This window comes from Lolium perenne, chromosome 3, assembly GCF_019359855.2.
Source record: "Lolium perenne isolate Kyuss_39 chromosome 3, Kyuss_2.0, whole genome shotgun sequence".
In the NCBI taxonomy this organism is placed as follows: Eukaryota; Viridiplantae; Streptophyta; class Magnoliopsida; order Poales; family Poaceae; genus Lolium; species Lolium perenne.
In genome coordinates this window covers 202,898,508-202,917,793 of record NC_067246.2, presented here as the reverse complement: position 1 = coordinate 202,917,793, position 19,286 = coordinate 202,898,508, and the positions used below count along the sequence as shown (strand labels likewise).

The 19,286-nt window shown below is 44.7% G+C and overlaps 1 long non-coding RNA gene across 1 annotated transcript; it reads left to right on the top strand.

Moving 5' to 3' along the window:
* Positions 1 to 1,493: 1,493 nt before the first annotated feature.
* Positions 1,494 to 5,887, top strand: LOC127343125 (uncharacterized). The gene is made up of 6 exons (XR_007877056.2): positions 1,494 to 2,039; positions 2,142 to 2,206; positions 2,296 to 3,138; positions 3,673 to 3,773; positions 4,741 to 5,089; positions 5,553 to 5,887. It is a non-coding gene; the product is annotated as an uncharacterized lncRNA (long non-coding RNA).
* The last annotated feature ends 13,399 nt before the right edge of the window (positions 5,888 to 19,286 follow it).

Below are 19,286 nucleotides of genomic sequence, written 5' to 3'. Positions count from 1 at the left end.
CGCTGCGACACTAGCTTTAATAGAAAACAATTATATACAAATTAAGTTTCCATTTAGCTATTTTCAGCACATACTGCGACAATGCAACTGTTAATTTCGGTGATCACTGATGGTTGATATTTTCTGGTCGTTTTTTCAGGAACTATACATTCCAAATTAATGATAATTTTCTAAAATACTAACATTAGTTGAGCAGAGTTGACGCATCAGTTCTTGCAGTTTCAGAGTTTTTCTTGGAAGGTATTATATTACATCTTCTCCTTCTAGCTTCAGGATAATGCTAGAAATGACAGGCTGTACATCATAAGTTTATCATGACAAATATGTGACAACCTTGCAACTATTTAAAAATTTCCATTGTTGTAGCAGAAGTCTTGCATGTTATTTACTTCTGAATCACCAAGGCGTGGGCTGATCCCCATGTGCTTAATGATTCAAATTTCCCTCGATATTGGAACTATTGTCTATGAAAATGTGAAAAGTGACACCATTACATGGGTCATCAATCATATTTGCTTTATTCACAAAAACATCAAGAATGAATACGGTACAATAAATTGTACGATGGGAGGACGACAAAGTAGATATCTTATCAGCAATGGACTGAACCTGTATAACTATTCACATGGTGTTATCAAAATATGTTAGGCCTTTAGATTAGGGGAACAAACATCTTTTTTAGGAGAGTTTTGAAATTTCTTTATGGTTAATGTGGGGCTGACACGTACGTAGCTTTGCAGTTCATTTCCACAGTAATTTTCCGGTGTACAGTTTAGGTGTCACCCTGAAATTTTCGAGCTCCCTTTTTTCAATTCTGTAACGTGTTCATTTGTTGTCTGGGTGGATGTAGCTATTTTTCGTAGGGCCAACGTCTTGGACTTTGGGCGCGATCGTGTGGTCAAAGCGGCGCCCATGCCTCTAGAATAGATCAATCCAGAGCTGCCCCGCTTTCTTCCTCCACACTATCGCCGCCATGCTCTCCTTGGGGCTGGTACCCTCCCCTCCCTCCTTACCTCCTTGGGCACAACGGCGTCTTAGGATGGATTGGAGTCAAAAGGAGGCCGATGAGGCCATTGGCCCGCTGGCTGCATCCTATACACGCACGGAACCAGCAGTTGCCACCGGTCCTCCACGCGACTTCACCGAGCTGCGGCTGCCATTTCATCCAGGAGAAAGCAGGGGAGAGGTAGGAGTTCAGCGGTGGAGCGGCAGCGCGGCCATCACCACCCGTGACGGATATGCATCTCCGCTGCCCCCCGCCCGAGCTCTCATCGGCCGAGTCTTCCTGGTCGCGAACTCCTCTTTCTGGACTCCTTCATGTCCGGCAGCCGTGAAGCACACCACCGCGCGGATGGCATCGAGCCGCGTGGTGCGGCGGCCATCTCTGTTGGTCGCGGCACGAAGGCGGTCGGCGTCAGCAGCCTCGACAATGAAGCAACGGAGGACTGCCTCACTCTCGGACCACCCGTAATTCCCCAATTAATTTTCTCGGCCACAACCCACAGCTCCCCACCCCCTCCGCAGCACCTAGCCTAGATTCACCCCTATGGCCCTACCCCGTGCGGGCGCCAGAGGAGGAGCTGGAACATGGCGGCAAGGCTTCAGCCGGAGGAGCGCGCATACAAAGGGGTTCTGCTAGCGGCGGCCCACGAGTGGTGCTCCATGGATGTGGCTGCTCGATGCCTATCCGTCGGGATGCCATGGGAGTGGCGAACCTCGACGATGACTGCAGGGCGACGAAGGCCCCGATTGGTTTGGGAATGCTGCCCTCCCCTGCCCCCTCCCAACACCGGCCAGCTAGGTCACCTAGAAGTGAGTAGGGTGAGCAGTGGCGGCGGACGCGGATAGTTGGAGGAAGGACCTGATTAATTTGGCATACGCCTCTTACCTAAGACTGCTACCACCATATAGGTGTGATCTTTCTGCTTCTCTGTTTGATTTCATTTACCCCTCTATTCCTTCTTACACATCTCCATTCTTTCAGGTTTGCATCTGTTCTAGAGGAGCAGGAGGAAGAAGATGAGTTTCTTGGAGTTTAGGTTGGGTATATATGTCCTCTCCTTCTAAAAAAAACATGTGTTCGTGTTTATGTTTGTCTGCTAATCTGCTCAAACATTTTCTCATCTTATTACTGACACTAGGTGACTGCCAATGGAGTAGGGTGGATGCCTGCCATTTAGTTTATACGATGTCTTCATTCTCAGTGGTGTGATGCCTCCCCAGAGACTTCGCATCGATCTAGGTTCTTCAGCATATCCCAACTTTGACAATTTGGTCTTGGAGCTGCACGTTCAGTGTGGCATGTTGCAGGAACAGGTGGAGGCGTCACGGTGGTGGGTTCAAGTTGAGCACACTCTCGATCAGCATGAGTTCTGATGACACGAGGATTATATACAACTCAGAGAACAACATGGAGCGGTGGACGCTGTCCAGTGCAACCAAGTCGGCGAGCATGTCAGTTTTCTCCGGCCATCACCTCGCCCGTGCGCCCCGACCCCCTTACCTGTGTTGCTCTTTTTGCAAACGATTGAGTGAAGATATTTACATCTGCAGCTGCTATGGTTCTCTGATTTTTTTCGCTGAAATCATGTCTACCACGTCGCTCCATTATTTTTGCACGGTCTGCTCTTTTTTTCTAGATTGACATGCTGGTTAGGTTATTTGTCTGATCGAAGGCAACACGTTAATAACGGTCTGATCTTTTTATTTAGATTTACGTGCTGGTTAGGTTATTTCTCTGATCGAAGGCAACAAGTTAATATCTCGTAATACTTATTACTGTTAGCTATGAACAGTTTATTACTTGGTCAGTCTTCTAGGGGTACATACAATGTTGACATTTTTGTTTCATCAGTGAGTTATCGCTTGACTGTATGTGTGCTAAATACTCTTGCCTGCAAATACTGCAACAAGCAGAACACAGGTTATGGACTCTTATGTTTGACATTCCAGTAGCCACTCTTATGTGTGCTGAAACCCTTTCAGGCTACTATGCTCTAATAAAAAGATTTTCTCCAATGTTTGGTGTTCAGATCATACTTTGTTTCACTGTGTTTTACAGGTCTATGCCTGAAGATTGTGAACTTTATGTTTGAGGTATGATGCCATGAAGCTTTTCCTCCATACATTTTGTTTGAGGTATGATTTGGAAAAGAATGTTTGCCAATATGCAGAGAGCATTTAGTCCCATCGATCTGTTTGTTAACTCTTCCATGTCCTGTTAATTTATATATACAACATTACAAAATTTGATCAGAAGATTCTTTCATGACGATGCCATTTATTCATTTGTGTTTATCCCTGTGTCACTGTTGTGTCATGTGAGGCTATCGCAGGTTTTCTACTTAGTTTTCTTTCTACTTGCTAGATGTAGAATCACCGTTCTGTTTCGTCATGCCTATGAGTCAATTATTTCGTTATTTCTTGGCTTGCCAATTTGGGAAAGGTGTATCCCCTTTAGTCTAGATGGTTACAAACATTGTGTGTAGATAAAAGAATTGTGATATGTACCCTTTTTTCGTGTTTAATGTTCTCGCTGCGACACTAGCTTTAATAGAAAACAATTATATACAAATTAAGTTTCCATTTAGCTATTTTCAGCACATACTGCGACAATGCAACTGTTAATTTCGGTGATCACTGATGGTTGATATTTTCTGGTCGTTTTTTCAGGAACTATACATTCCAAATTAATGATAATTTTCTAAAATACTAACATTAGTTGAGCAGAGTTGACGCATCAGTTCTTGCAGTTTCAGAGTTTTTCTTGGAAGGTATTATATTACATCTTCTCCTTCTAGCTTCAGGATAATGCTAGAAATGACAGGCTGTACATCATAAGTTTATCATGACAAATATGTGACAACCTTGCAACTATTTAAAAATTTCCATTGTTGTAGCAGAAGTCTTGCATGTTATTTACTTCTGAATCACCAAGGCGTGGGCTGATCCCCATGTGCTTAATGATTCAAATTTCCCTCGATATTGGAACTATTGTCTATGAAAATGTGAAAAGTGACACCATTACATGGGTCATCAATCATATTTGCTTTATTCACAAAAACATCAAGAATGAATACGGTACAATAAATTGTACGATGGGAGGACGACAAAGTAGATATCTTATCAGCAATGGACTGAACCTGTATAACTATTCACATGGTGTTATCAAAATATGTTAGGCCTTTAGATTAGATTTTTAGTTTCTTCGCTCAATGTTCATACTAGACAAATTATTATTATTCTTGACTCTTCTGCCTGCGGACTACAAATGTAGCGAACAATTACCTCTACTATGACTCTTGAGCTTACCTATTTGTATAAGAGTGGGAATATATTAATTAGGTTACAATGTTGTGTATTCTCAATCTATCAGTATATGGTGTTGTATGCTACCTAGATATTGTAACAGCAGAACAGTCCCTGCCATTAGTATTTGATGTTTCTGATGTGCAAATATGCAGTACTAGGCCATGATTGCATATGAAGTTATGAGTTCCTATCCTTTATAAAGTTATGTGTATCTATAATTATTAGTGTTCTGCTCTCTTTTTTGTGTTCTCTTTTATGCGTTCTCTACTATTTATTTTGCCATTATCTTCCTTGCAAGGTGAGACCTACTGCCACCTTCAATATTTTGCAAACTTGATATGGTTTTTCATTCCTGCACATCACCCTTAGGTATTTAATTATTTTATTTTCTTTCCATTCATTAAATAAAGTCTACAACTGAATTGGTAGGTTGGTGGACCAAAACATGCGGTTCTTGACAAGGTATAGCATAGCCTGCCGCCGGTTGCAGGTCTCTGACGACAAATATTAGGAGCTGGAGAAGGAAATGGAGAACTGTTAAAATAAGGCGACATGAGGACCTGATGATGTGACAGAACTGAAGTTGGTCTATGGTTTTAGTAGAATGCTGTCGTAGGATGAGTGCTCGCTCTTGTAGCACCGCAGCCCTTTCGATGCTCGAATGCATGCACAGAAAATTATAGATATGTTTTCATCTGACGAGGAGGACACTGGCACAGGCGCAATGTACTGATGATCTCCAGGTCAATCATCTGCAGAAACACAACACAGACGCAAGGTATTGACAATCTCCATGCCAATCATCTGCAGCAGCATACGATTAATTTTAGCCACAAGAAGTACTACTTCTAAGAATCTGATAGTACTACTTTTGGCAATCAAAAGCATTGTTGCTAGGAATCTCTAGGCTCCCGTATGCAATGAATCTACATCCACTATGCAGTTCACTAGAACATGTACAAGTGCCGTCTAGGTCAGACCATTATAAATATGAATCCACGTTCTACAGAGAAATTCAGTGGGAAAATGCGGTGGCCTATGACTTTTAAAAGTCTCTCGCTGTCGCCTCTTGCATGGCCTGTTTAAATTGATCTTTACTACGCAATCATTGTTGCTTCTTATGTAGTCTACTTGGATTAATCATTACTAACCACTCAGATAAATCCAAAGAAAGAACGTCTGCTACATATATACTTCTTGGTTGAAATAATTTTCAGTTTCAACATATTTGTTTATGGCAGGAAAGAGGGCGATGCAGGGGCAAGTCAAGGGCGATCCACCTTCTTCTCCCGCTGGCGCTGCTCCTCCCTAGCAAGGATGGCGCGGTGGCATGCTGTGCCCGTGATGCTAATTTTCTAACATAAGTACTCCCGGCCTAGATAGATTTCTGAATAATTATAAAGCTTCATGTAATGTGCACTTCCATTGAAAAAGAGTCCAGAACATACTGAAGTTTTTTCCATAGTATACATAGTCTTATTCATTATTTCAGTATGGTGGTGTAGTAGATGATAGGATTTATTTTCTCACTACATATTATGTCCACGTTGCCAGTTCAAGGCTGCTTCCTTATTGAATTGTGCTGGGCTCTATTTAACGAACTATTTTTTTTCTTGCCATTTTGAACAAAAAACTGATATAGATACATGCCAGATCATAAGGTTGAGTTCTATGTAAGCCAGTTACGTGATAATATGCTGATCCAAGTAAAGCAAGTACAATTATAAGGTTTAGTAACTTAGTTTGTATGATTTGGACTTGTGATTTTGCATTTTTCAACTTGTACTACTTACCGTAGATGTTCTACATAGAATCTAGCATCAAAGTATATTGATTTCTTTTCTTTATGAATCTGAACATGAGAACCTTGAACGGAATGTAAAATCTAATTTATGAATAGAAAAGAACAATAATATTTTTGTTTTCTTAGTTTATTGCATGATTATGATTATTTGCTTAGTATGGTGCTCTACTTTGAAATTACTTTCTTTCCGTCATCCAATGTGCTTTGTTCTGTCATGTGTAGCTGCATTCTAGGCCTAGGTTAGAAGAAGCAAAGGACCTCAGTCCTTGGGATTTTGTTTGCTTATATATATATCAGCTAAACTACTTGCTGCTCTTCAATAGAAAGCTCTTGGTCAGTTCATCGTAAATAAATTCCGTTGAAACCAATAATACATTAGCATACAGCTGTTGGCCTGTGCAAGCCTTCGTTTCTACCGTATTAGCATCGGCGACTGCTGCTCATCGTGTTAGGCATCGGTGGCCTTGTGCTTTTGCAAAGTATCTGGTCATTTCATGGCTCAGCTTGAGTTACCAATTCTCTCCGCCCTTGATGCTGCCACTGCACCAGCTCGCCCTAACTCATAGGTTACCAATTCTCTCTCCCCATTTCAGTAGCTTCATCCTACAATTCTATGTTTTGTACGGTGGTTTTCATTGAAGTTCGTACAGTTATTTGAACAAAGTGCAAGAAAAACTGTTGGCATTGTGAATAGGAGAAGAACAGAGATTCCCTCTTGCGGTAATTCAAGATGGCACCGCGAGTCCGAAGGTTGACACTCAACACACAAGATACAATTAGTTTTCACAAACAGTTCATCAGAGTTTTACTTATTATATTATGAAAGTATTTAACCACCGCCAAAAATTACTATCAATCAACCACTAATATGGCGCGGCGTGCCGCCGCGCTGTTTATTGCTAGTAGCTTAAAAACTATTGTGGTATTGAATATGTTGCTTATGTATCTTATTTCTTATAAGTTGTTTGTTGAGCGGTAACCATGTTTCTGGGGACGCCATCAACTTTTTACACCTTTGTTGAATATCATGTGAGTTGCTATGCATGTTCGTCTTGTCTGAAGTAAGGGTGATTTATCATGATTAAATGGTTTCAGTATGCATACTGCTAGAGAAGAACATTGGGCCGCCAACCAAAGCCATGTATCATGGTGGAAGTTTCAGTTTGGACATTAATCCTCAATCTCTTATGAGAATATTATCTGTTGTTGAATGCTTAAGCATTAAAAAGAGGAGTCCATTATCTGTTTTCTATGTTGTCCCGGTATGGATGTCCTCAAGTTGAGATCTATCAAAACTGAGAAATCAAATGCGATCTATCTCCTTGGACCTTTGTACAGGTGGCATAGAGGTACCCCTTTGTGAAACTTGGTTGAAACATATGTAATGCAATGATAATCCATGGAAATCCGAGCTAATTAGGACAAGGTGCGAGCACTATTGGTATTCGATGCATGAGGCTTGCAACTTATAAGAGGTTTTATGCATAACACATATGAATTATTACTACCGTTGACAAAATTGTTTCCATGTTTTCAAAATAAAAAGCTCTAGCACATGAGTAATCCATGCTTCCCTCTGCGAAGGGCCTTTCTTTTACTTTATGTTGAGTCAGTTTACCTACTTCTTTCTATCTTAGAAGCAAACACTTGTGTCAACTGTGTGCATTGATTCTTACATGTTTACTTATTGCACTTGTTATATTGCTTTATGTTGACAACTATCCATGAGATATACATGTTACAAATTGAAAGCAATTGCTGAAACTTAATCATCCTTTGTGTTGCTTCAAAACCTTCTATTAAGAATCTATTGCTTGATGAGTTAACTCTTATGCAAGACTTATTGATGCTTGTCTTGAAAGTACTATTCATGAAAAGTCTTTGCTATATGATTCAGTTGTTTAGTCATTATCTTTACCATTGCTTCGAATCACTTCATTCATCTCATATGCTTTACAATAGTATTGATCAAGATTATGATAGTAGCATGTCACTTCAGAAATTATCCTTGTTATCGTTTACCTACTCGAGGGCGAGTAGGAACTAAGCTTGGGGATGCTTGATACGTCTCAAACGTATCTATAATTTCTTATGTTCCATGCTAGTTATATGATAATACTCACATGTTTTATATACACTTTATATCATTTTTATGCATTTTCCGGCACTAACCTATTAACAAGATGCCGAAGCGCCGCCTCTCGTTTCTGTTTTTGGTTTCAGAAATCCTACACAGGAAATATTTCGGAATTGGACGAAACAAAAGCCCACGGTCTTATTTTGCACGGAGCCTTCCAGAAGTCCGAAGAGGAGACGAAGAGGGGCGACGAGGAGGCCACACCCTAGGGGGGGCGGCCCCACCCTTGGGCGCGCCACCCTATGGGGTGGGCCCCTCGAGCGCCTCCTGACTCTGCCCCTTCGCCTATATATTCTCTCCGTCGCGAAAACCCTATCACCGAGAGCCACGATACGAGAATAGTTACTGTGATGCCACCGCCGCCAATCCCATCTCGGGGGATTCAGGAGATCGCCTCCGGCGCCCTGCCGGAGAGGGGAATCATCACCGGAGGACTCTACATCATCATGCCCACCTCCGGATTGATGCGTGAGTAGTTCATCCTTGGACTATGGGTCCATAGCAGTAGCTAGATGGTTGTCTTCTCCTCTTGTGCTATCATGTTTAGATCTTGTGAGCTGCCTATCATGATCAAGATCGTCTATTTGTAATGCTACATGTTGTGTTTGTTGGGATCCGATGAATATTGAATACTATGTCAAGTTGATTATTGATCTATCATATATGTGTTGTTTATGATCTTGCATGCTCTCCGTTGCTAGTAGAGGCTCTGGCCAAGTTGATACTTGTAACTCCAAGAGGGAGTATTTATGCTCGATAGTGGGTTCATGCCTCCATTAAATCTGGGACAGTGACAGAAAGTTCTAAGGTTATGGATGTGCTGTTGCCACTAGGGATAAAACATCGATGCTTTGTCTAAGGATATTTGTGTTGATTACATTACGCACAGTACTTAATGCAATTGTCTGTTGTTTGCAACTTAATACTGGAAGGGGTGCGGATGCTAACCCGAAGGTGGACTTTTTAGGCATAGATGCATGCTGGATAGCGGTCTATGTTCTTTGTCGTAATGCCCTAAGTAAATCTCATAGTAGTCATCATGATATATGTATATGCATCTCTATTTGTCAATTGCCCTACTGTAATTTGTTCACCCAACATGCTATTTATCTTATTGGAGAGACACCACTAGTGAACTGTGGACCCCGGTCCATTCTTTTACATCTGAAATACAATCTACTGCAATCTCTGTTCTCTGTTGTTTTCTACAAGCAAACATCATTCTCCACACCATACGTTTAATCCTTTGTTTACAGCAAGCCGGTGAGATTGACAACCTCACTGGGGGAAAAGTATTTTGATTGTGTTGTGCAGGTTCCACGTTGGCGCCGGAATCCCTGGTGTTGCGCCGCACTACACTCCTCCACCAACAACCTTCACGTGGCCTTCATCTCCTACTGGTTCGATAACCTTGGTTTCTTACTGAGGGAAAACTTGCTGCTGTACGCATCATACCTTCCTCTTGGGGTTCCCAACGGACGTGTGCTTTACCGTCACAAGCAGAGATACCGATGATCGAACCTCGGACAAGTAAAATATCGCGTGACAAAGGGAATCGGCATCGTATGTAAATGATTCAATCGATCACTAAGTCATCGTTGAATATGTGGGAGCCATTATGGATCTCCAGATCCCGCTATTGGTTATTGCTCGGAGAGGAGTCTCGACCATGTCTGCATAGTTCATGAACCGTAGGGTGACGCGCTTAAGGTTCGATATCGCATAAGTAGATTTGAATATGGTATGGAGACGAAGTTTGTTCAGAGTCTCGGATGGGATCCATGACGTCACGAGGAGGTCTGGAATAGTCCGGAGAATAAGATTCATATAAGGGAAGTTGATTTCTAGGTTTCGGAAAAGTTCGGGATTTTTCCGGTGGATGACCGGGAAGGTTCTAGAAGGTTCCGGGGGTCCCACCAGTGGGCCCACGACCCTAGGAGGCCTAGCATGGGCCGAGGGGGTGCTCCCTAGCCTAATGGGCTAGGGGCACATGCCCCTCAAGGCCCAGCCGGCCAAACCCCTAGGGTTTCCCCAAAACCCTAGGGGGGATCAACTTGGGGGGAAGAAATCCCTCTTCCCCCCACTTGGCCGCCGCCCCCCTAACCCTAGATGGGAAAGGGGGCCACCCCAGCCGACCTGGCCCCCTATATAAAGAGGGGAGGGGGTGGCCGGCCATCCTATCCCATTATCTCCCCCTCTGGCCGCCTCTCTCCTCCACCATATGCCGCTCCGGCTTAGGCGAAGCCCTGCAGCTTTTCTTCCTCCACCACCACCACCACGCCGTCGTGCTGCTGGAACTTGGAGGAGATCTACCACACCTCCGCTGCCCGCTGGAACGGGGAAAGGAAGGGCTTCATCGACACTGTACGCGCGACCGAGTATGGAAGTGCTGCCGGATTGCAGCACCGGGGACGATCGTCTACACCAACAACGAGATTAACCTAATAGGCTTTGGAATCTTCGAGGGTTAGTCTCATCTCCATCTCGTTGCTCCGATCTTGTAGATTAGATCTTGGCTTTTCCATAGATTAGATCTTGGATTTATTCGTCTTTGCGGTAGGAAATTTTTTGTTTTCTATGCAACGAACCCATCAGCGGGAGAGATAAAAGATTCAGGAATGGAGTTCTCGATTGGGCGCGACATGCGAATCGACCGGCTGTTCGCCAAACGGCCGGTGGCTATGGTTGGAGCTCTCCGGCCCGCGGGTTATTCTTTTTTTTGACAATCAATACCACATATATTCATAGTAACAAATAGTACATGGTAGAGATACACGAGCTGACTCCAATGATTGCAAAATAAAGTCTAAAAGATACAAACAAATCTTCAAGGTCTTCAAATTCTTTCTCCAGAACACAATCTTGTACTCTTCTGAAGGTAGCCAAACATAGATAACGAACCATACACTTGTAAATACCAACGAAGGTTCTCCTATAATTTTAATTTTAGCCGCAATGCCAAGATTACGTGCACGCGTGCAACCATTAAAGCATTCATTCAACATCGGCAAGAGTACCAACACCAGTATATCAGGGAATAACGACCGACTAGCCTTGTCGACTTCGATGGAGAGCCGAGAGTACGAATCACCATTGTTGAGGACGTGCCAGCTGTGACAAAAATTGCAAGGATAATCCTCCTCGCAGCAACAACGACAAAAGATTCAATATCGATCTGGCGAAGTAAGATCTAAAGACCCATACCTAGAGGATTGTAATCTTTCAACAGCATCATTGACGTCGGGAAAGAGATCTCGTCGTTGAACGAAAGCCCGAAGATCACTTATTGCAGACGATGTCATCTCCATTGATGGAAAACCAACAAGAAGACGTCTACAAAATCCTAACATAATCAACTGAAAACACTACTTTTATTGGAAACTCCACACATAGATCGGGTTCCCCACTCCTCCCGACGTCAGCAAAGCCGACCGAAAGAGAGAAAACCGATCTATAGAGGAGGCTGAAGTGGAGGCGGCTAGGGTTTTGAAGAGGCGGCGGATTTCTCGTGCCCAAAGCTAGCTAGTACCAGAACTCAGAAATTGAACATTCAGGCCCGCAGGCTGTTCAATGCAGCGGAAAGGAAAGAAATAGAAGACGCACCGGTAAAATGGCCACTTAACGGTGGCAGTTTTGCGTAATTATGATGAAATTTAGCTTTTCCTGAAACGAGGAGCGAGGGATGTGTAGCTCCGCAATATTGCACTGCGGGTCGCTCCGCTCCATGGTTTCAGATCCGTGGAGTTGGCGCGTTTGGTGCTGCTTCGCGCGCTCCGGCAGGGGAGCTGGGAGCAGCAGTGTTGCTGAACTGGGCCGAAACTTCCCCCCCCCCCCTCTCTCTTTCTTTCCGCTCCGCCTCCTCTTTACATGATTTCTTATGAAGAAAAAAAAGGACTTTATGTTATTTTCACCTTTTTACCCACCGCTTATGAAATTACTGCAGCAATTGGGGTTTTTTTAGACCCATCCTTGTTCAAAAGAAAATCATACACGCTGACATGGTTTCAGATCCGTGGAGTTGGCGCGTTCGGTGCTGCTTCGCGCGCTCCGGCAGGGGAGCTGGGAGCAGCAGTGTTGCTGAACTGGGCCGAAACTTCCCCCTCTCTCTTTCTTTCCGCTCCGCCTCCTCTTTACATGGTTTCTTATGAAGAAAAAAAGGACTTTATGTTATTTTCACCTTTTTACCCACCGCTTATGAAATTACTGCAGCAATTGGGTTTTTTTAGACCCATCCCTGTTCAAAAGAAAATCATATACGCTGATGGCATCTCCAAGGAGCCGATACAAACTGGACGTCAAAAGTTACCGCGTGTGACTGTTTGCGTCGGTCCGAGGACACCAAATCGGATGTGCAGGGCTGTGGTGACCGTTTGCGACGGGGGTTTGCCCAGCTAGCCGACGTATTTTCCCCTTGCAGCGTTCAAGGTCAGTAATGACGGTTTAACGTCCAGTCGAGGCATGCCGCCGATGATTACCGCTTCCCAGGTGGGGCCGGTGGTTCCTGCGCACGACCAATAGATTGGTGTGTTTCGTCGCTGTTTCGCACGGAGGCGAACTCGTGGCAGTGAGGGCGAAGATGGTTATGGACAGAGCCGACCTGGTGGTGTCCTCACCTGCCAACGCCGCCATCCACGATGTCGACGACGAGGACGCCGACGAGATGGACTTCCTCCCCGATGACGGGGAAGGCGAGGATGTGAGTGACGAGCAGCGGGCACTGCTCGCGTTGTTTGAGAGCCTCCCTCGGGACGCCAATCGCCTTCAGTCTCTAGCGTCGGAGGCGCAAGCTCGCGGCGATGCGGGTGTACCTATGCTCCGACCTGGTGTCGGCCGCGTGGAGGGGCCAGGACCACACACAGATCAACCAGGAGAACCGCGAGCTAGAGGAGGCCATTGCGGCGAGGGATGAGGCTGCGGAGGCAGCGGCGATGGACATAACCCGCTACCACGCCGACGTGGCGGCAGTCGCGGTAGAGGAGATGGCGCGCGTGGAGGTGGCGGAGGAGCAGGCGTGCGTGGCATCGTAGGAGGAGCTGGTGCGCTTGGCGCGCGTGGAGGCGGCGGAGGTGGCGGCGTAGAGAGTCCAATGGGACTCCTCTCTGACCGAGGCCATCGAACGCCGGCGGCGGGAGGAGGAAGCCTGCAGGGAGACCCGGCGCCAGGCACGGCGCATGACGGTCGCCGGCCGAATGCGCTCCGACGACGGCGCCGGCCCCTCAGGTCACGACTAGTATTAGGCCACGCGACTGCGAGTAACCCTGGTCATAGTAGGCCACGCGACGGCGAGTAGGTACGGCCGTCGTAGGTTTAGGCTAACTCGACTAACTATCTCTGTAAAGATAATCATTTTGTCCAATCAATAATAATGTGAAACTTTTTAGTTACATGTGTCACTGTCCGGCGGACCGTGCGGCGCGACCGCGGAGACACGTGGGCAGCGCATATTTAGACCGCGTTTGCGTCTCGACGGACAGACCACTAGGGTGATCTAAGGAGAGTTTTTTACAAAGAAAATATATTAATATCTTAAAGATACCAATTACACTCAAGCGCTGAAACAATGAAATATCCTAAAAATATTACTAAGGCAAACAAACCCTACTAAAGAAGGAAAATGAAGAAGCAAAACAAAAGATTCTATTACGGCAATCCTGCTGGATTTGAAATTGAAGTCGTACAGGGGCATGCATATTGGGTGACTTTTGTCTGGTGTCCCTATCTTGTTCTTTTGGGAGTGTTGTTGCAATGGTGTCGCCATGGTGACCCACGCACTATGGGGTCACGCTTTGACAGAGCCGCTTGCTAGTTGCTGGAGGCCTGGAGCCAGGCACATCTCTGTTATCCAACGTAACAATGTATGTCCTGTTGAAACTTCAAAAGCGCTGAAATGACAAAAGTGCTAGAACCAGGCACATCTCTGCCAGAGCAATTGCACATAGCTACCAGTTGTGCATGTTTAGTAGCATAGCTCAGATGTCGCTGCACATGAGCACGAAATGACTCCAGGATGGATCAAGACTTGACCTTTCAAAACACATTTCTCTTTGACGACCCTTCAAATCTATATGGTCTACACTCTATTTTGGCCGCTCAAAATGCACAATTTTGAGTGTAGGGACCAATTTATATACTCCACTTTCAGACATATAAATATTCCACTTGTTTCTAAAATATCCCATAAAACTCCTGAGAAATGTCACCAAGTTTGATCGAACATGCCAGTTTTGTGAGCCTATTAACTTTTGGGTTATTTAAAGTACTCTTGATGATTATTAACAAATCGATAAAATTTCCGCAAAAAAAAAACTAGTACCTATTATACATTTGTGACCATAGTTTGATTATGCATGTAAGATCAATTTCAACTTAATTTCCTCCCTATGTTGTCATGGGAAATTCCACTAGGGTCAACCTCAGTTAATTCATCTACGGTATACAAGCATAGCCGTCCCATCACCAAAATTGCTAATTCCTTGGGTGAAATTCCATCACATACATCAATAATATGAACTAGACCTCTTTATGTCCCTAAGTGTGGCCGTTAGACACATCATTTGATAAGTTGGCCATGATATATTGACTCAAAACAAAATAATTTCAAACAACTTAAATGGGCTGCACCTAAACAAGCATTGTCACAAGTTTATTGGAAATCCCGTGACTCTTATTGTGACCCGGTCTAATGGCGACGAAGGAACACTTTTTCCACCTTGAATCATATATTATCAAGGATTGCTTGGAGATTTGATTATGTGAGGATAAGTGGTTAGGAAATGCCATTCTTCGGTAACAATATTCAGCTATGTACAACTTTTTCATTCACAAGAGCGATACTATTCCTATGCTTATGGAGTTTTCTCCACCAAATGTGATGCTCATACCAGAATTACTTGGCCTCGGGCTTGCGACATGGAATGCTCTACTAGAGTGGTTCTAAATGGCTCACTTTTCGCAAGAAACTGATGAATTTTGGTGGAATCTACATGAGAACGGAAAGTCTCGGTGGATTCTACGTATAAAGTTGCGGTCTAGCCAGAATTGTTAGTTGATATTTTTTTGAAATATGAAGGTACTACTGAAAACTTACAAAATTGTGTGGTATCTACGCAATGGAATAAATTTTACTAAAAACAATCTTGTGAAATGCAATTGGCATGGAAATACACAAAGTATGTGTTCTGTCATCATGATGAGATAATCAAACACTTACTTTTCAATGCAAATTCGGCCGGTCTATATGGTCAGTCATCCATGAAGATTCTAACTTGCATCCACCAGGTAGTTTTGCAACGTATTCGGCAAATGATTACATGAAATTAATCACTAGTTTAGATTTAGAATTCTTATTAGGGTGGAAACACTTCCCATAATATTAGCTCCCGTTCGTGTCCATATCTACAATGTGTGGGGAATCAAAACATATTTATGGAGGTATTTACACGATTACGGGATAAGACGAGAGATATTTCTAACCCACATGGCTCGGAGCGAGATTTATGGATTGGTCCTCCAACATTATAAACGATCTACAATCTTTTCATGATTCATGTTTTTCTCCCTTTTTTACTTTACCTTTTCTTGCACCGTTGTTGTATGCATCTTAGTTATGTAGATGTTGGTGAAGTCTCCTTTGCTCTGCCATTGTGATACTCGGAAGAAAAAAAGGTTGCACCATTTGCACGTGCTCAGGCCATGATATAAAACAGTGATAAAACAAACCCAAATGCTAAAAAGTACTCGGATGCTGGTTGGCACTCCGAGCATCCGTTTCGTGGCCGTCAGATCAAGTCCATCGAGCCGTCACATCCACGTCTCGACAGAATCAGAGGCACCATCCTCCCTACCGTGTTCACCGCCTCCTCCACCCGCCGGGTCGATTTCTTCCCACCAGGACGCCACCGCCGTATGCCTCGAAGCCGGACCCCATTCCGCCGCCGCCGCCGTATTCAATCGGGCAACCGACCATACCTTGGAGCCGGACCCCATGCCGCCACTGCGATAGAGCCAGAGCCGCGCGCTGCCGCGGCCACGCTCCCCTGCGCAGTAGCTAGACCCGGGGTCTGCGGCCAACCACGGGCCGCCGCGACGGAGCCGCACCCGCTCGTTGCCGTCGGCAAGCTCGCGTCCTCGAGGCTGCGTGTTTCCTCGAGCCTTCTTCCCGCGCGGCGGCGGCGTGCCCACTATTTGCCACGCGCATGATTAACTCCGTGCGGGAATAGAGGAAGTAGGTGCAATCGACGCCTGAATAGATCATGGCTGGTTTTGGGGAGCTTATCCGACTGCTTTGGTTGAAGAAGAGAAGAGATGAGACGAGAAGCTACAGGAACAGTATTACAGTAGCAGAAGTCAACATGGCATCTCACTTCTTTACAGGATTTTCTGTGAGCAGCTCGTATGTATCTTATGTTTTTAAAAGTAAATTGAAGTTTCAGTCACCATTGTTTTCTCTACTTTTGCGTCTAAGTTGTGTACCATTAATACCAAGTCCGCTAGCATCATTGTTTTGAAGTTGCGCAATATTTGCTAAGTTGTGTTTATCGATAGTAAATTGTTACACATGTGCTAAGTTCTATTCCGTCACCATGGATTCATCTCACTCGATCGCTCCTGCCGTCAATGTACACCGATTTGTACGGCCCGCTCTACCCATCTTCCTAGAGCTTCGATCCGCCACTGTTCGGCATGGCACTGCGGAAGGCTAGGTATCCGATCCTAAAGTGGTATCCTCTTTGGCTTCTTGTAGCTCGCGTTGTGCTTCGTGTCTTGGTGTTGTGTCTTCTGTTTGTTTAACATTACAGAAACTACATGGTTTAGTTGTATCCATTATTAGGTTAAGTTGCAATATCTTCAAGGTTTAGTTGCATCTACAAGGTTCATGTTGATCGAGTTATAGTTGTACCTCACGGTGGTGGTTGCCATGAATGCAACAAATTTGTTTCTTCATACATGTGCTAAGTTGTATTTTGGTCGGTGGTTTTATTGGTTCCGCGTATCAGCTAAGTTGTATCTTGCACATTATAAATTGTTCACTCACATATTTCCTAAGTCATCTTGGTAGGAGGTATATTATTGCTTTCCAAGTGTGTAAGTTGCATACCAACTATTTCTAAGTTGTATACCCACTATGGTTAAGTTGCATCCATTGTCCAATCACCACGTCTAAGTTGTGTACCACCGCTACTAAGTTGGCTAGTACCATTATCGTGAAATTACGTACCATCGTCGCAAACTTACATGTCCATGCGTCTAAGCTATGTACCGTTAATACTAAGTCGAATACAATGATTTGGTGTGATGTAGCACACCATTGCCGTGAAGTTGGCTACCGATACGTTTAAGTTGTGCATTATTTAGTATATAAAGTTGTATATTGTTGGTACTTATTTAGCTACCCGAAAACCAACTTTCCAACAATAATATTGCTATTATGAAATTGCGGACTATTATTGTTGAGTTGACTGTCTCGGAAACTAAGCTGCCTACAAAATAGAGAAATATAGTGAACTTGCATATCGATGTGCCTAAGTTGTATACTAGTAATACTAACTACTAAGTAGGCTAGCATCACTGTTGTGATGTTGCGTACCTTTTTCATGGAGTTGCCTACAATCGCCCCTAAGTTGTTTACTGTTTTGTTATTAAGTTGTATTTTCGTTGGTACTAAGTTGTCTGGTTACGAATGATACTAGAAACTATGGTGGGCAAGTAACAGTACAATGTTGTAAGTCTCATTACCATAGGTTTGTTGTTATTCTTGCTAAGTAAGTATATCACAAACTAGGTTGGCTTCAAATATTAAATAAATAGTGTAAGCAACTATTTGTACGGACTTGGTTTGCTACAACACTAGAGTTGGTTTTTCACAACAACTAAGTTGCTTTTCGATTTTTTTTTTTATCAAAACATATACATATGGGATCTACTTTTGAAGATCTCGTCGCGAGAGGTCCAACGGTGAAAACGGATCTCTATTTTAACAAACTGTTTGAAAGTTATGACTTTTCTAAAATAAAAATACACAACATTAAATGCACGTGTAGTCTCCTGTGCTGAACTTTCTAATTTTTAGGGTGAGTGCTTGACTGGACTAATTAGCATCCGAGTGCTCCCTAGCCATGTCCACAAACAAATGAGGACCTTAACCAGGGTATTAACAATGAGCAGTACGTGCGGCACTTCCACATTAGGCAACCTCGTAATCGTCTTTGTTTTTATACATACCGCTCGTGTGGCGATTGCGCGTCGTGGAGGTTATAATTAACAAACACCGCTCGCCGGCAGCAGACGCAGGCGACAGAATATATATCCGCACCGAATTGTGAAAAAAGCGAGAAATATCGCCCGATGGAGATGCCCGTGATAAAGAGCCCGGTGAGTACCTCGACGGTGCTCTCTCTCTCACTGCCGGTGGTCCTCCATCCTCAACCTTGCGATTCCTATCTCCACGTCGGGCGGTCCCGGGCACCCGTTGCCGCAGCTGCGGCGGGCACTGGCATGTAGACCGCGCTTGGCCCGGGCGCTCACCTGTCAGGGGCGTGGGCGGCTGGGAGGGGCTCCCCGGCTGCTGACTGTGCCGCCCGGCGCCCGTGCCGCGCCCAGCCATGCCACGGTCCAGCTCGGCCGACGCACGCTCGCAGCGCGCGCCGCCGCGTGCCGCCACATTTCCCCTCCCCTTGCCGTCCTATAAAACCCACACCACACACGGCTATGCTCTTGCAAATTAACATCACACACCAGCACAGCTAGCATTAGCACCAACAACAGCACCCGTCAGCCACATCAGTACCACCGCCAGTACTAGCTAGCAGCTTGCTTCAACTCTCGTAGCTTCAAGCAGCTCGTGAATCACTCAAGCTAGCTTCTCGATCATGGCGCCGGCGTCCAAGGTCATGACCCACATCGTCCAAGACGGCGGCATTGCCTCCTACGCCGTTTACGCCGCCGCGCCGTCCGAGGCCTGGTGCGGCCAGCGGCATAGGAAGGCCGAGACGGACGGCGACGACGACGATGACGACTATGACTGCGCGCCTGCCG